The following is a 14460-nucleotide window of genomic DNA, read 5'->3' on the forward strand; positions in this document are numbered from 1 at the left end:
ACCCTTTTTGCTCCTTCTTCAACTGATGCCCTGCAAACTCTGATAAGCTCCTCCCACAGCTAATCCCCTGCCTCAACAGAAACCCTGCCCCCTCTGACCTTTACACAGGGAAAACAGCTAATCAGCCACAAAGAAACACACAGACACAAGAAAACCCTTTTTGCTCCTTCTTCAACTGATGCCCTGTATGCATGATGTCAACCCCTCCTTTCTGTAATGTATGCATGATGTTTCTGGGGTTGGGCTTGACCTAGAGGAGGGGAATTTCAAAAGTTTTTATAAGGTCTTGAAGCCCATCTTTCTGGCTCTTTCCTCTCTCTTGCAAGTGAGGGGAACACCCTGTTGCAACAGTTCAATAAAGGCCAAGCCTACAGGCTGCTGTTTTGCTCCAAGTTATCCTGGTTGGTGTCTTTGTTTTTGTCCAAGAGAGCCCTCAGATTTTTCCGTTAACAGTTGGCGACCACAAAGGGACACTTGGTTCTCCTGCAGAGGTGAGGAGGGAGATAGAAGGGATCAGGCGCCACTGGGCAACCTTAGCCCAGGGATCCTTCTTCCTCTCCCTGCCTCCTTTTTGCGGGCGGTAATCAATCGTCACCAAAAGCTCAACCAGGGGAGCAAAGGCGAGGTCAAGCCGGCTAAGGGAAAAGGATCCCGGGATCTGCGGGGGGACATCTTCGAACGTGAGTATGGTTTGAAGTAAATACATTGGGAGGGGGGTGGAAAAGTAACGTCCCCACGACAGCCAGACTTTCCTTCTTTCATTTCTGACGTTACCCTTCGGAGTCGGCCGGGTTCGTTCTCTCTCTCTCCTTTTCTCCCCCGATTCTCCCCCTCGGAGGGTGGCCAGGGAAATCGCGGAACTTTTCTGTCTGACGTTATCTCTCGGAGTCGTCTAGAAACGTCAAATTCTTTCCCTTTCTCTCCCCACAAATTCTTACGCGGTGCTTGGCCGGGGAAATTGTGGTACCTTTTGCTGTTTTCCGATGTCACCTTTCGGAATCGTCCAGGAACGTCTTAATCTCTCTCTCCTTTTCTCCCCCGTTTTCCGTCTTGGAATTGGTCCGGGAAAGCGTGGCTCTTTGTTACTTCTCTGACGTCCTTCCTCGGAGTCGTCCGCTGGCGTCTTTTCAAAAGTATTTCAATGCAAGGTCATTTGCTTCCTTTCAAACCTTGGTTGTTTTCTCGGACCCCGATCTGGCACTGCATTGCGCAGGCGTTCAGCAGGGGACTCCAAACTTAGTCCAAAAGGCTAGGCAGGAGGCTGTTGTGGAGGGTAGAAGGGGTGGCAGAAACTTTCTCGGGCCAAGGTGTCCCGTGGCAGAAACTTTCTCGGGCCAAGGTGTCCCGTGGCAGAAACTTTCTCAGGCCAAGGTGTCCCGTGGCAGAAACTTTCTCGGGCCAAGGTGTCCCGTGGCAGAAGTTTGAGTTCATGTATAAGATTTCTTGAAATGAGTTTGTAGCTTGTAGATATGTAGGAATTGTGTTAGTCAAGGGTACTTTGAGTACTGAAAGGATATTTTTTTCCTGTCCCCCCTTTCTTTCCCATTGCCCCTCCTCCCTTGTGTGTGTGTTTCCACTCTTTCTGTCTTTAGCGTACTTCGTTAACGAAAAAAAAAAAGCCCAATAATAACATATGAGAGAATGGGAGCTCACTAAACACCCTAGCTGGACTCCTCCTGGCAACAAAGCTTCCATGAAGCCTTTTTGCCCCAGAGAGGACTCTAATATGCCCCTCCAGCTTGTCATCTCCAATTAGAGAAAAATAGAAATAAAATAAAGGGGCAAAAATGGTTGTGTTGTTAAACTGTAGCCTACAGCTGGAACATGAAACTGTAAACTTAATGGTGCTCAGAAGACAGTAGATATATTATTTTGGGAGACCCAGGCCTACATCTCTTCCAGGGACTGTGGTCTGGGTCAGTCAGAGAACTAGTGACAAGGCTTGGTGCTTGGGGTCAGCTGAATGGGTGCTCAAGGAAGCTCCTGTTCTTGGAGATGGACCTCTGTCTACATGCCTCACATTGCATGGAGAGAGCAGAAGAAGCAGAAGGAAAGCAGATGGGAATCCCAGACGGAAACACCCACCCCAAAGGTTCTTTATAATGATGATGTGCTGCCTGATCCTGTGCTTGTCTTCTGACAGAGGACTATCCTAATCTGAAAGGCAGGATATTCAAGGCAAGGAGATAACTGTTCTTCATGGTAGGTAGACATATTGGTCTGACACAGTTGAAGTAAAAGAGTAAAAAAATAGTCCAGTTGCACCTTAGGTTCTAGATATAAGCTTTTGTGTGCATTCACAGTTCTTCATATAGTGGGAGATGGTAGTAGGAGTACCCTTCTGAGAAAAACCCCACCCCACCCTCCCACGATATACAAGGGTCTGGTGACATCTGGGTCAGTGTATCTGAAGAATTGTGCATGCACACCAAAGCTTATACCTAGAACAATCTTAGTTGGTCTCTAAGGTGCTACTGGACTATTTTTAAATGTTTTATTTCAACTGTGTCAGACCAACACGGCTACCTACCTGAATCTAGATCTCATGGGGTGTTGGGGATAAGTAGTTCCTTTGGTGGGGAACATGTCCTGCACCTCCTGGGGTCATTTTTCCACCCTTGGTGCCCACCCTGCACTCAGCTCTCACCTGTGGCTTCCAGAAGCTGTCAGCATGCAACAGGGGTTCAAGCAACGGCTTCTACCAGCTGGCTAAACCAGGTGAGGAAAGCTGATGGGTCTCAAATCCTTGGGGGGCTGGGGAATTCTGCTGCACCTGAAGTCAAGCCCTGGTGGATGGAGTGGAGGAGAACAACCGTGAATCCCACAGTCCAGAAGGCAGATTCTGCCCGTGCGGAAGAGGAAAGAGAAGGGCAGATGGGGCACGTCCACCTGGAGGCTTGTTATCTAGTCCCAGGATTACTCTGACCTTGAACTATATATAAATTACAGTATTGAAATGCGCCTGCTCCCACTTCCTATTCTGATATTACTCTACTCTGCTTGTCTGTTTCTTACTTGAGTGCTGTTTTGGTTTGCTAAGTCAGGGTTTTACTGTGAGTTACATTTTTGCTATTTTTTGGGTCCTGTCATGCTTATCTGTCTTCAGTAATAAATTTCTCAGCTGATTTTTTTTTTCCTGCCTCTGAGTGTTTTCTCCTACTCTGCTATCTATACATCGATCATTATGGAGAGCAAGATCTGCAACCTCAAGCCCTCATCAGCCTCGGCCCTGTGGACCTGACGGAGCATCTTTACCCCAGTCGTTCAGTCCGGACAGGGAGGTCCGCCTCCGAGAGTCTTCTGCTGGTTCCCTTGCAATTAGAAGTGAAGTTCCAGGGAACCAGGCAGAGGGCTTCCTGCCCCATGGAATGCCCTCCCTTCAGAGGGCTAGGAAACAGGCAACTATCTGACATTTAGAAGACAGCTGTATCAGGAGGTTTTTAATTTTTGGATGTTTTACTGTCTTGTATATGTACTGTAGGGACGCGGGTAGCGTTGTGGGTTAAACCCCAGAACTTAGGACTTGCTGATCAGAAGGTCGGCGGTTCAAATCCCTGCGACAGGGTGAGCTCCCGTTGCTTGGTCCCTGCTCCTGCCAACCTAGCAGTTCGAAAGCACATCAAAGAGCAAGTAGATAAATAGGTACCGCTCTGGCGGGAAGGTAAACGGCGTTTCCGTGCTCTGCTCTGATTCGCCAGAAGCGCTTAGTTCTGCTGGCCACACGACCCGGAAGCTGTACGCCGGCTCCCTCGGCCAATAAAGCGAGATGAGTGCCGCAACCCCAGAGTTTCCCGCAACTGGACCTTCCGGTCAGGGGTCCCTTTACCTTTACCTATATGTACTGTAAGCTGCCCAGAGTGGCTTGGGGAAGATACTAATAGTATAACATCTAGAGTGGTGCCTCGGGTTACAGGCGCTTCAGGTTACAGACTCTGCTAACCCAGAAATAGTACCTTGGGTTAAGAACTTTGCTTCAGGATGAGAACAGAAATCCTGCTCTGGTGTGTAGGGATATTGCGGAGTGGACAGTGGGGTCCGGAGGGAGACACTTTCCACCAGCAGGCAGCCACAATCTGCCTGCATGCGTGACCTTGGGGTGCAGGGCAACCCCCCCCCCCAGACAAGCCACAGCTGTCTGTACATCGTTCCACCTCTGCCTGACCTTTTGCGATCTCAGCAGTTTGCGGTGTCCTGTCTGTAACCCTTTTCCATGAGACGTTTGTCTCCATTCATCATACATTGAGCAAGGGGGAAATGACGCTGTGGAACAGGTGCCAAAATAGCTTTGTACCACCCCACGATTTTGGGACGGAAGATGTAAAGGTCACAGCCCAAAAATGTATTTGCCTGGCTTGCATACTTGTGTCAATAAAAGGAGGCTCCACAGGAATGGCAGTAGCTCGCTTCAGCCCACCTGTGCCCAGCTCACATGATGATCAACACCTGTCTTGGGCAGCAGGAGGCCCCATTAGCTAAAGTGGTGCTTCAGGTTAAGAACAGTTTCAGATTAAGAACAGAGCTGCAGAACGAATTCAGTTCTTAACCCGAGGTACCAGTGTAATATTATTATCATCTTGTGATTTTTTGTAGTTATTTTGGAATTCGTACTGCAATATTAGCTTACGAAATGTTATGGGTGGAGAAAATCACAGGGTTGCCGTAAACTATAATCCCACCCACAAACTCTCATTCACACACAGTCTGTAAATTTGGGAATGACACACACCTCATCTGTACTAATACTGGCAGTCTTTGGCCTGCACAGGCACACCCGGTGTGTAGAGCCTCCAGACCCAGGCACTGTCTTTCCTGAAAATGGGTCCTTTGACTGGGAAGATTCAGGCAGTCGCTGTCATCGGGTGCTGATGGGTTGTATCTCAGCTTGTCAGTCACTCTGACATTGGCTACAAAGAATGAGAGGAACAGAAATGCTTTCGAGGTGCAACTTCTGTATCAATCCTGAGAGCCATTCCATGGACTCTGCACCCCTGTTTCTGATGACAGGTGTCCATTATCCTCATCCTCAGTGGAAAAGACAATAAAGATGGAAGCCTGAGAGAGAGGAAAAGGTTTCTGGCTGCTTCCTGGGTGGGATTTCGGAAACCAAGAGCCGCTTCTGAGAAGGCCTCCCCCCTCCCCTCTTCTTCTCGGGATTTCCTCTCCTCTCCAGGGGACCAGTGGTTGGACTGGGCAGAAGCGCTGTGTCTGGACAGGGCAGGGGCTTATGGGGTGGGAAGAGGATGGAGATTGCAGGAAAATAGGGGTGGGGGGACAGAACCCCCACTTTCCAGGGATCCCTCTCTGGTCGCCTTGAAGGGGGGGCATTCCTGGGCGGGAGGGAGAAGCCAAGGCGGCCCCTCCGGAGATTCCCCAAGGAAGGCACGATGGAGACCCCCCCAAGAGTGGTCTTCCTATCTCCCCCCTGCCAATGCTGCCTTCCCTCCTCCCCCCACTTCCTCAACCCCCTCCCTCTCTCCCGGAGTCTCCCCTGCATCCGGAGGCTTCCTTGGCACCACTCCCCCCACGTCCTGTGCCCCCATCTCTCCAGCTGGAGGGGCCCCCCAAGACGAGCCGGGGAGGGACAGGGGGGTCTCTATCCCTCGTGCCCGTTAACCCTTTCGTGGCCCACCTCTCTCTGCGCGGAGCCCCTAGCGCTCCGGATATTCCCAGCGGGCGCCACGATGGAGACTTCTCCCCAAAGACTGGTCTTCCTATCTCACCCCCCCCCTGCCCTTCTCTGACTCAGGGATGCTCCCCTCCCTCCCCCCATTCCTCGACCCCCTCCCTCTCTCCCGGAGTCTCCCCTGCACCCAAAGGCCCCCTTGGCACCACACCTCTCCATTCCCGGCCCCCCCCCCGACAGGAGCAAGGGAGGGACAGGGGGGTCTCTATCCAGGCGCCTCCCTCACACCTTAACCCTTTCCTGACCCGCTTCTCCGCGCCCCAGGGAGTCCTCGTGGGTGGGCGCCCCATCTCCGCCCCTTCGCAGCACGCGTGCCGGGATCCACGCCCCACGGAAGGCGCTTGGGGGAGCTGGAGGGGTCTCTGGGTCCTTTTCTCCCCCCTCCCCCCCCGCGACCCCTTTACCTCTTTGTCCTCGCTCCGGTTCTCATTTCTTTCCTGCAACATCCACGTTGGGCGAGGATCCTCCTCTTCCCGTCCTCCTCCCCTTTCCGAAAGCGCCACCCCCCCCCCACCCAGCTACGCCGCAGAGCAGCAATCCGGCGTAGAAGCTCTACTTGCGAGAGAAGGAGGCAGCTTGGGAGGGGGGCTCCCCCCCCCTCATTTCCAGAGCGAAGCCGGATTGGAGGAGGAGGAGGAGCAATGTATTGGGGGAGGGATCTGGGATTGTGTGGGCGGGGTGAGAGAAGGATGTGCCGGGAGGGGAGGGAAAGTTTTGAGCGGGTGGGGGGGAAGGAGGAGAGGAACCCCCCCCCCGTCTTCCTTCTGGGATCAGGAGAGCGGGGGAGGGGCTGACCCCGACAATCCAACAGCGAAGTCACAAAATGAGTTGTGCATGGAAATCAGATCAGACTCCGAGTTCGTGTTTTGGCAACATGACAAGTCTGTCTGTCCGTCGGGATGCCTGAGGATTCCTGCTCGCTGCCTTTTCCTGGCCAGCCTGAGAGATCACTGGAAAGGGAGGATTTCTTGACTCCAGAATCCAGCATCGCAGACCCGTTTCATTCAGGCCTAGAGATCTGCTCTTTGGACCAGTCTGCTTGGATCATGTGGATCATCAATGGATCACATCTGGATCATCACTGATGGGGGGGGGGGGCTCAGGAAGAATCTCCCGCCACGTGACTGGGGTCAGACAGGGCTGCTGTTTTGCTCTCTGTTCTGTTTCAGCTCAGGTTTTCCTGGCAGAAGTTCTATTTCATCAAGAAATGGGAGGATTCATTGAGGAAACGGGGCTAAGCGAAAGCATCCGTTGCAAAGAGGCAAATGTGTCTACTTTGTAACCATCCAGGGAGTTGTGTTGCAAAGGCCATTTGCAGAAAGGTTTTGATAAGGAAAATTCTGGGTTGAGAGTCTACTCAACAGCTCAGCTCATCAGGGTCCAAGTCCCCTGCGGGTCTGTGCGGTCAGTAAAAGAAGGAAATTCCAGCGAAGCAATTTGGAGCAAAACAGCAGTCAGTAGACTGAGATTCTTTATTGTTGTGCAACAGATTCAACAACAGCGAGTGATCCCAGAGCAGGGGGCGACATTGGCATTTAAAACTTTCCCACCATATCCTGGATAGAGTTCTCACAGCATCACCAATATATCTTTTTGCAGGGCCTGCAAGACGGAGCTGTTCTGCCTGGCCTTTCGCCAAAGCACAGTCCGACCCCCCCTCTCCTTCTGTAATCTTCATAGAACCCTAACCCGATGGTTGCCATTAATTTGATTCTGAATTGATTCTAGAATGTACTTTAATTAATTGACTGCAATTTTCTGTACACTGGTGTCAGGGGCTCAGGAACAGAGGCACAGGGGAGAGGGGAAATGGAGAGCGAAGGGGAAGAATCTGAGGGCAGCATAGGGGAGTATGACAGTGACCCGAGAGATTCCATGAGCTTCTCCAGCGAATCAGAAGATTCCCAGAAGGAGGCGCCAATGGTCAGGGCAAGGGGGGTCCCAGGGGGGACCCACCAGAAACAAGGGGCCAGCGGGGACTCCCAAAGCAGCAGCGGGAGATCAGGACCGACTTCCCCGCCAGAGCGTAGTGGGGGGGAAGAGTCCCATGGGGCAGGGCCAGCGTCTCCTCCAGCAGGGAGAGAAGATGAGTCAGGGCTGACCACGCCTCTGTCGGAGAGTGGGGGAACGGAGGGGAGGTCAGGTCCAGCTAGCCCCCCCGAAGGGGGAAGCAGTGACAGGAGCAGTGTAACGGTCAGGAGGAAGGTTGCCGGCTGGGCGCGCGCACCAAGTTCGAATGTACAGGCGCGCGGGACAGCAGAAAACCCGGATTGGGAACCAGGTCCTAAAGCCCGCCGGAGGCAGGGGGAAAACTCAGGGGACTCAGCATCAGAAGAGTCTAGGAAGGGCGAGACCCCAGCTGACAGGCGGAACCAGAGGAGGAAGGAGCAAAGGAAGAGGTGGAGCAAGGCTAGAGTCTTAAACTGGTGTCTGGGGGGAGGAGATTCAGACGGAGCTTCGGCGGTCTAGAGTTTCAGACGTAGAGCTGCACGCCGCGGCTGTGAAAGTGAAAATGAACTTCAATAAAGACTTTTGTATATAACAACGAACTGGCGTTGGTCCTTTGTGAGCTGGGACCTCGGGCAGCTCTGACAACTGGGCTATTTTTACCTGTTGTTAGCCGCTCTGAGCCCGGCTTTGGCCAGGGAGGGTGGGATACAAATAAATTTTATTATTATTATTATTACAGTGGGATGAAGATCATATGAACTTAAGGCATTTGCAAACAACCTGGTAATAATGGTAGAAGCCCACTGGAAAGTATACCAAGGGTGTTCAACAAGATTAATCAATTTGGCCAAGTCGCAGGTGTTAAATTGAATAAAAATTGAAATAAATTGTTGGTAAAAATATGAGACAACAGAAGAAAAATGAGTAGAGACAGATAGCAGAGCTGGGGATAGAAAAGATGGTGAAATTTTTTGGAGTGTGGCAGACAACAAAAAATATAAACATTTTAAAAGATCATTATTGGTAATGAAAAATTCTGGGGTGAGAGACGACTCAACAGCCAAGATCATTGGGGTGCTGGTCCCCCGCAGGTCCATGTGGTCAGTAAAAGAAGGAAGCTCCAGCAAAACAGCAGTCAGTAGCAGTGGCGTAGCGTGGGGGGTGCAGGTGGGGCCGGCCGCACCGGGCACAACATCTGGGGGTTAGGGTTAGGGGGTGCAAATCCACGGGTTAGGGGGTGCAAATTACTTGCCTTGCCCCGGGTGCTGACAACCCATGCTACGCCACTGGTCAGTAGACCATGATCCTTATTGTTGTGCAACAGGTCCCCACAGGAGTAAGAACCCCAAGTAAGGGGTGACCCCCCTCTTTTAAAACTTCCCACAATATCCCAGAATACACTTGGAGCAGCATCACTGAGACATCATCACTACATCACTAGCATGTCACAAAGGGGGAGGGGTCTACAAGGGTGGCACAAGTCCAACATTAGGTCTCTTTATCAGGCCCCTTTCCCAACACCTCTTAAGTCCCCATCACCGGAAGAACAATAAAACTCTTGACATCTCCTTGCCCTCAGGACTGGTCTGGAGATGGGCTTTCAGAACACCTCAACTGCCTCTGCAGATGTCTATTGTTGCCCCCCTGGTCACTCCCTGGATGGGGGTCCGTGTCTCTGCTCTTACGCTTGGGAGATTATGGTGGGATGCCCTGTTCCTGCTGCCTGTTAGAATTCCAGCTCCGTGATTGCAGTCATGGCATTTTTGTCTATCACATGACGGTGTATGTTTTGACTCCACAGTGGGAAGAGATGGAGACTATGTTCCTGAAGTGAGACTATTGTCCTTTGTTCTCTCTCTTTGCTGTCTGATGCTAGAGAGAGAAAGAGGGAGCCATGTCGCAGTGCTCCGTGTGTGTTTATATGTAAATAAAGTAGATTAGCCAAAATGCTGAGTTGCTGAGCTCTGTTACGCAAACTGCAAACACTCTGCAGATCCCTAAGTGTGCCGATGTCTGTTGGCATCAGTTGCTGTGAAGCTTTTGAAGCTCCCGAACGAATGACCAGGAGGGAGAGAACATGCCAGTCGGACATGTGTCTCTACCAGGATCCTACTCGAGTGTAGGACGAGCGTTTGACACTGCCGATCTGATTTTCTACTTCTTGGTTCACGGAGGGAGGTGGAGCCCAAATTCCCCTTTCTCTAAGGATCAAAATGGCGTTGGAATGAGGAGAGTCAGTTAAAGTATGGATTTTCTACAAATTTATAAAGCTAGGTATCTTCCCCGAGCTGTCAAGTCGAAAGGATACATTCAGGCATAATATTTGCAACATTATCATCATGGCTTTCCCAGTAGCCAAGGCCATGTTAAAAACTAGGCTGTGGGACATAGATCTTCAGGAACTAATCTCAGCTGCGGGAAAAACATGGTCCCCTCTTTATTTTCGACTCTCTAGGGTGCAGGAATTTAACCTTAATTATTTACAATTTTTGTTTAACCCGCAAGAAAAAAGGGCTTTTTCTCTGCCTAGGTTCAAGTCTAATCCTTCTAACCTCCTTTGGGGCAGGTTTGTGGGTTTGGCAGAAGGAGATAGGATCTGCCCATGCGATGCCCACCTGGTGGAAACTCTAGCTCACATGGCCCTTAAATGTAAAATCTATGATGATCTCTGCCCACAATTTTTAGACCATCTATGCATTCCAACCTGGAAACCAGAGGAGGAGGTGGTAAGCTTCTTATTACAGGGGAGAAACCAGGAGCTCACCAAGACAGTAGCTAAGTTCCTCTTTTTGATTTTTTGTCGCCAAAGTACGCTGCAGGATCCTGCCCTTGCTGGAGAGATGAAATAGATTGCCTCTTCTTCCCTTTGGCAAATGACTGTACTGTTGAAATGGTGACGAGATCGCACTGGCCTACTTATTCTGAATGTTTGTAAGTGATACCAATAAAGGTTTGATGATTTGTAACACTGCAACAACTTTAAAGATGTGGGTCCCACTTGTCATTTCCATAACAGTGCAAAAAACCACAGTCACACACAGACACACCATCATGCATGCTTGAGTAGAGCAACTGCAGGGCATGAGCCAAGTAGCAACGGGGTAGGGGCCACATGTAGAGCAAGTCCCACACTGAGGTCAAAAACGCACACAGAGGCAGCAGGACTTCTTCAGTAATACTTTACTGAGCTTTCAAAGCATACAGTTCTCATTGGGTCCCCAGTGAGGCACAAAACTTAGCTCCAGAGAACAAATCCAGTTTCAGCAATAGAAAAATACAGCACACAGGATATCTAAGTCAGGCACACAAACCGGCAGAAGGGAGCAAGGGAGGAAAGAGGCTGGAAGGACACAGGGCAATGTGTTTTGTCAGGGAATGGTCTGAAGCTGAATATTCTCCTTTTCCTCACTCCTTCTCCTTTTTTTAATTTCAAACCCAAAAAGAAACAAAGTACAAGCATCAAATTCAAAATCCATATTCGTATTTTAACATAAGCTTATTACATAGGTAAAGGAAAAGGGACTCCTGACCATTAGGTCCAGCTGTGGATGACTCTGGGGTTGCGGCGCTCATCTCACTTTACTGGCCGAGGGAGCCGGCATACAGCTTCCTTCCAGGTCATGTGGCCAGCAGGACTAAGCCGCTTCTGGCGAACCAGAGCAGCGCACGGAAACGCCGTTTACCTTCCCGCTGGAGTGGTACCTATTTATCTACTTGCACTTTGATGTGCTTTCGAACTGCTAGGTTGGCAGGAGCAGGGACCGAGAAACGGGAGCTCACCCCATCGTGGGGATTCGAACCGCTGACCTTCTGATTGGCAAGTCCTACACTCTGTGGTTTAAGCCACAGCGCCACCCGCGTCCCTAAGCTATTACATAGATTACCTAAATTAAAATATACATAAAGTGGTACCCCGCAAGACGAACGCCTCGCGAGACGAAAAACTCGCAAAACGAAAGGTTTTTTCGTTTTCGAGTTGCCTCGCAAGACGAATTTCCCTATGGGCTTGATTCGCAAAACGAAGCTTGCCCCGGGGTCAGCGGGTCTTCTCTTTTGAAGCAAGGGGCGGCGCGGAGAAGCGATCTTCTCCCCGCAGCCCCAGGTCCGGGGACAGCGGGAAGCGCTTCCCGCTGCCCCCGGACCTCTTCTGAAGCAAGGGGCTGCGGGGAGATCGCTTCTCCCGGTGCTCCGAAGCGGGGCGGGGGGGCGGGAAGACCTGCCCCAGCCGCCCCACTTCGGAACACTGCTCCGAAGCGGGGGGGGGCGGGAACACCTGCCCCAGCCGCCCCGCTTCGGAACGCTGCTCCGAAGCGGGGCAGGGGGGCGGGAACACCTTCTGAAGGCGGGCGGGGGGCAAAAGTCTTTGTCCCCCCTGCATGCCTTCCCAGGGGCTTTTAAATCGCCCCGGACAGCGGAGAAGTCCTCCGCTGTCCCGGGGCGATTTTAAAATGCTGCCCGCCAGCATTTTAAGATCGCCCGGACAGCGGAGAAGTCCTCCGCTGTCCCGGGGTTTTTTAAAATGCTGGGGGTGGGAAGAAAAGACATTGTCCCCCCCCCAGCCTTCAGAAGAGGTCGGGGGACAGACTGTCCCCGGACCTGGTCTGAAGGCGGTTTCCCTAGGAACGCATTAATTGATTTTCAATGCATTCCTATGGGAAACCGTGCATCGCAAGACGAAAAACTCGCAAGACGAAGAGACTTGCGGAACGAATTAATTTCGTCTTGCGAGGCACCACTGTAATCACTCTAGGCTTCCTTTTGCTATATGTAAATGAAACAGTTAAAAAAATTATATTATAAATAATATTATAGATTCCCACAGGCCCCCCACTCCCCTTCACCCATGTGTGATCTCAGTATTTTACTTCTTCCATCTTGTTGTGTTGTTATAGTTTAATAATTATTCAATTAATTCTATTGCTCTTTTCTTGCTTACCCCTGCATGTTTTACCCATTATCTATTCCTATTTCAATTCCGGAACAATATTTTTTCATGTATTCCTTCACACCATCCCACTCCTTGATTATTCTCTGATTTGAGTGGCCTCCAATAAGTGCCGTCAATTTTGCCATTTCTACAAACTTGCAGTTTGTTTTGCCATTCTAATAATGATGAGTTTTCTCCCCCTTCCAGTTCTTTGCGATCAGTATTCTGGCCGCTGCAGTTGCGTAAAGGAATACATTTTTCTTCTCTTTGGGGATGTCATTAGATATTAGGCCTAACAAAAAGCCTCTGGTAAACGAAATCTTAAATCATTTTCTCCATTTCTCAAAGCAATCAACTTTGCCTATTATTGTTAGCATTTGAAAAAGAAACATTAACTTTGGCAGGATATTCATTTTAATCACTGAAATTCACCTCCTTGTTGATAACTTTAACCTTTACCAAATCTCTAATTGATTTTTAATTTCTTTCCAGGTCTTATTATAATTATCTTCAAACAAATTGGTATTTTTCATTGCTCCAAATTCTTTTTGCTCTGTTTGTCCATATTCTTAACCACCACCTTAGTTTTTTCTTTCTTTATCCTAAATCCTGCCACCTTGCCAAATTCCTCCATCTTTCTCAGCAACTTGCTTATACTTCCTGTTGGTTATTCTACCATTACAATCATATCATCGGCAAGTGCTCTTATTCTATATTCGACTCTTCCTAGTGTTATACCTCTAATCTCCTCCTCTGACCTGATAACTTGATTTAGTACCTCCAATATTAAAACAAATAACAAGGGAGATAGGGGACACCCTTGTCTTGTCCCCCTTTCTATTTTAAAGTATTCAGTCATCTCCCCATTCATTATTAAATTTACCTTTTGGTCTTGATAAATTGCTCTTAATCCAGTTGATATCCTTGTTCCCACTTCCATCTTTTCAATTATCTTCTCCACAAACCTCCAGGATACCTTATCAAAGGCTTTCTCAGCACCCACAAAAACAGATGCAGCCTTCTTCCCTGGGTTCCAGTCAAGATATTCAATAGCATCAATCACAAGTCTCACATTATTGCTCATCTTCCTTCCCGGTAAGAATCCTGTCTGATCTTGGCTAATGACTTCGTTCAACACTGTTTTTAATCTCTGGGCCAATATGTCCGCATATATCTTGTAGTCAATATTAAGTAAAGATATTGGTCTATCATTATTTATATTCTCTTTGTTCTTGTCTTGTTTAGGGTTTACTGTTATATGTGCTAATTGCCATGACTCCGGGATTCTTCCTTCCGCCATTATTTTATTTATGAGTACTTTCAGCGGAGTAGCCACTACTTCCTCCATTATTTTTTTAAGGCAAGGCGGAAAGGGCATCCGGGCCCAGCGACTTCCCCAACTTCGCTTTGGAAATAGCCTCCTGTACTTCCATCATAGAAACTGGGGCATTTAGATATGCATTTTTTTCCCTATTCCCACTCTGGGTAAGTCTTTCCCCTGCAGATAATTTTTTATATCTTCTTCTGTTTCCTTGCCTATATTACATAAATTTTTGAAGTGGTTGATAAAACACTTGTTTATTTCTTCTCGTTTTCTCGCCGTCTTTGATTTTATCTATTAATCTCTCTTTCTGTCTCTTCTTCAGTTGCCATGCCAGTATTTTGCTGGGCCTATTTGCAAATTCAAAGGATCTCTGTTTCATCCATTTTATGTTATTTTGGATTTCAATGCTTAACAACTATGAGAATTGTGTTTGTAATAACTTGATTTTTGGTGCTACCTTTTTATTTTTTGGTTCCTTCGCTAGTATTTTTTCATTGCTCGCTATTTCTTCTCTTAACTGCTCTAAGTTCCTCTCATAAGCTCTCTTTCCCCCTGCATTTTGCTGTATATAGAAGC

The 14460-nt window shown here is 49.1% G+C and overlaps 2 protein-coding genes across 3 annotated transcripts in view; both read right to left on the bottom strand.

Moving 5' to 3' along the window:
• LOC308595704 (uncharacterized protein) overlaps nucleotides 1–14460 on the bottom strand; it is a 67763-nt gene that overhangs the window by 32541 nt on the left and 20762 nt on the right. The gene's annotated exons all lie outside the window — the stretch shown is intronic.
• LOC308595683 (uncharacterized protein) overlaps nucleotides 1–14460 on the bottom strand; it is a 171848-nt gene that overhangs the window by 22329 nt on the left and 135059 nt on the right. The window lies entirely within an intron of this gene.

This window comes from Podarcis bocagei (assembly GCF_964188305.1).
Source record: "Podarcis bocagei genome assembly, chromosome: 10".
Taxonomy (NCBI): Eukaryota; Metazoa; Chordata; class Lepidosauria; order Squamata; family Lacertidae; genus Podarcis; species Podarcis bocagei.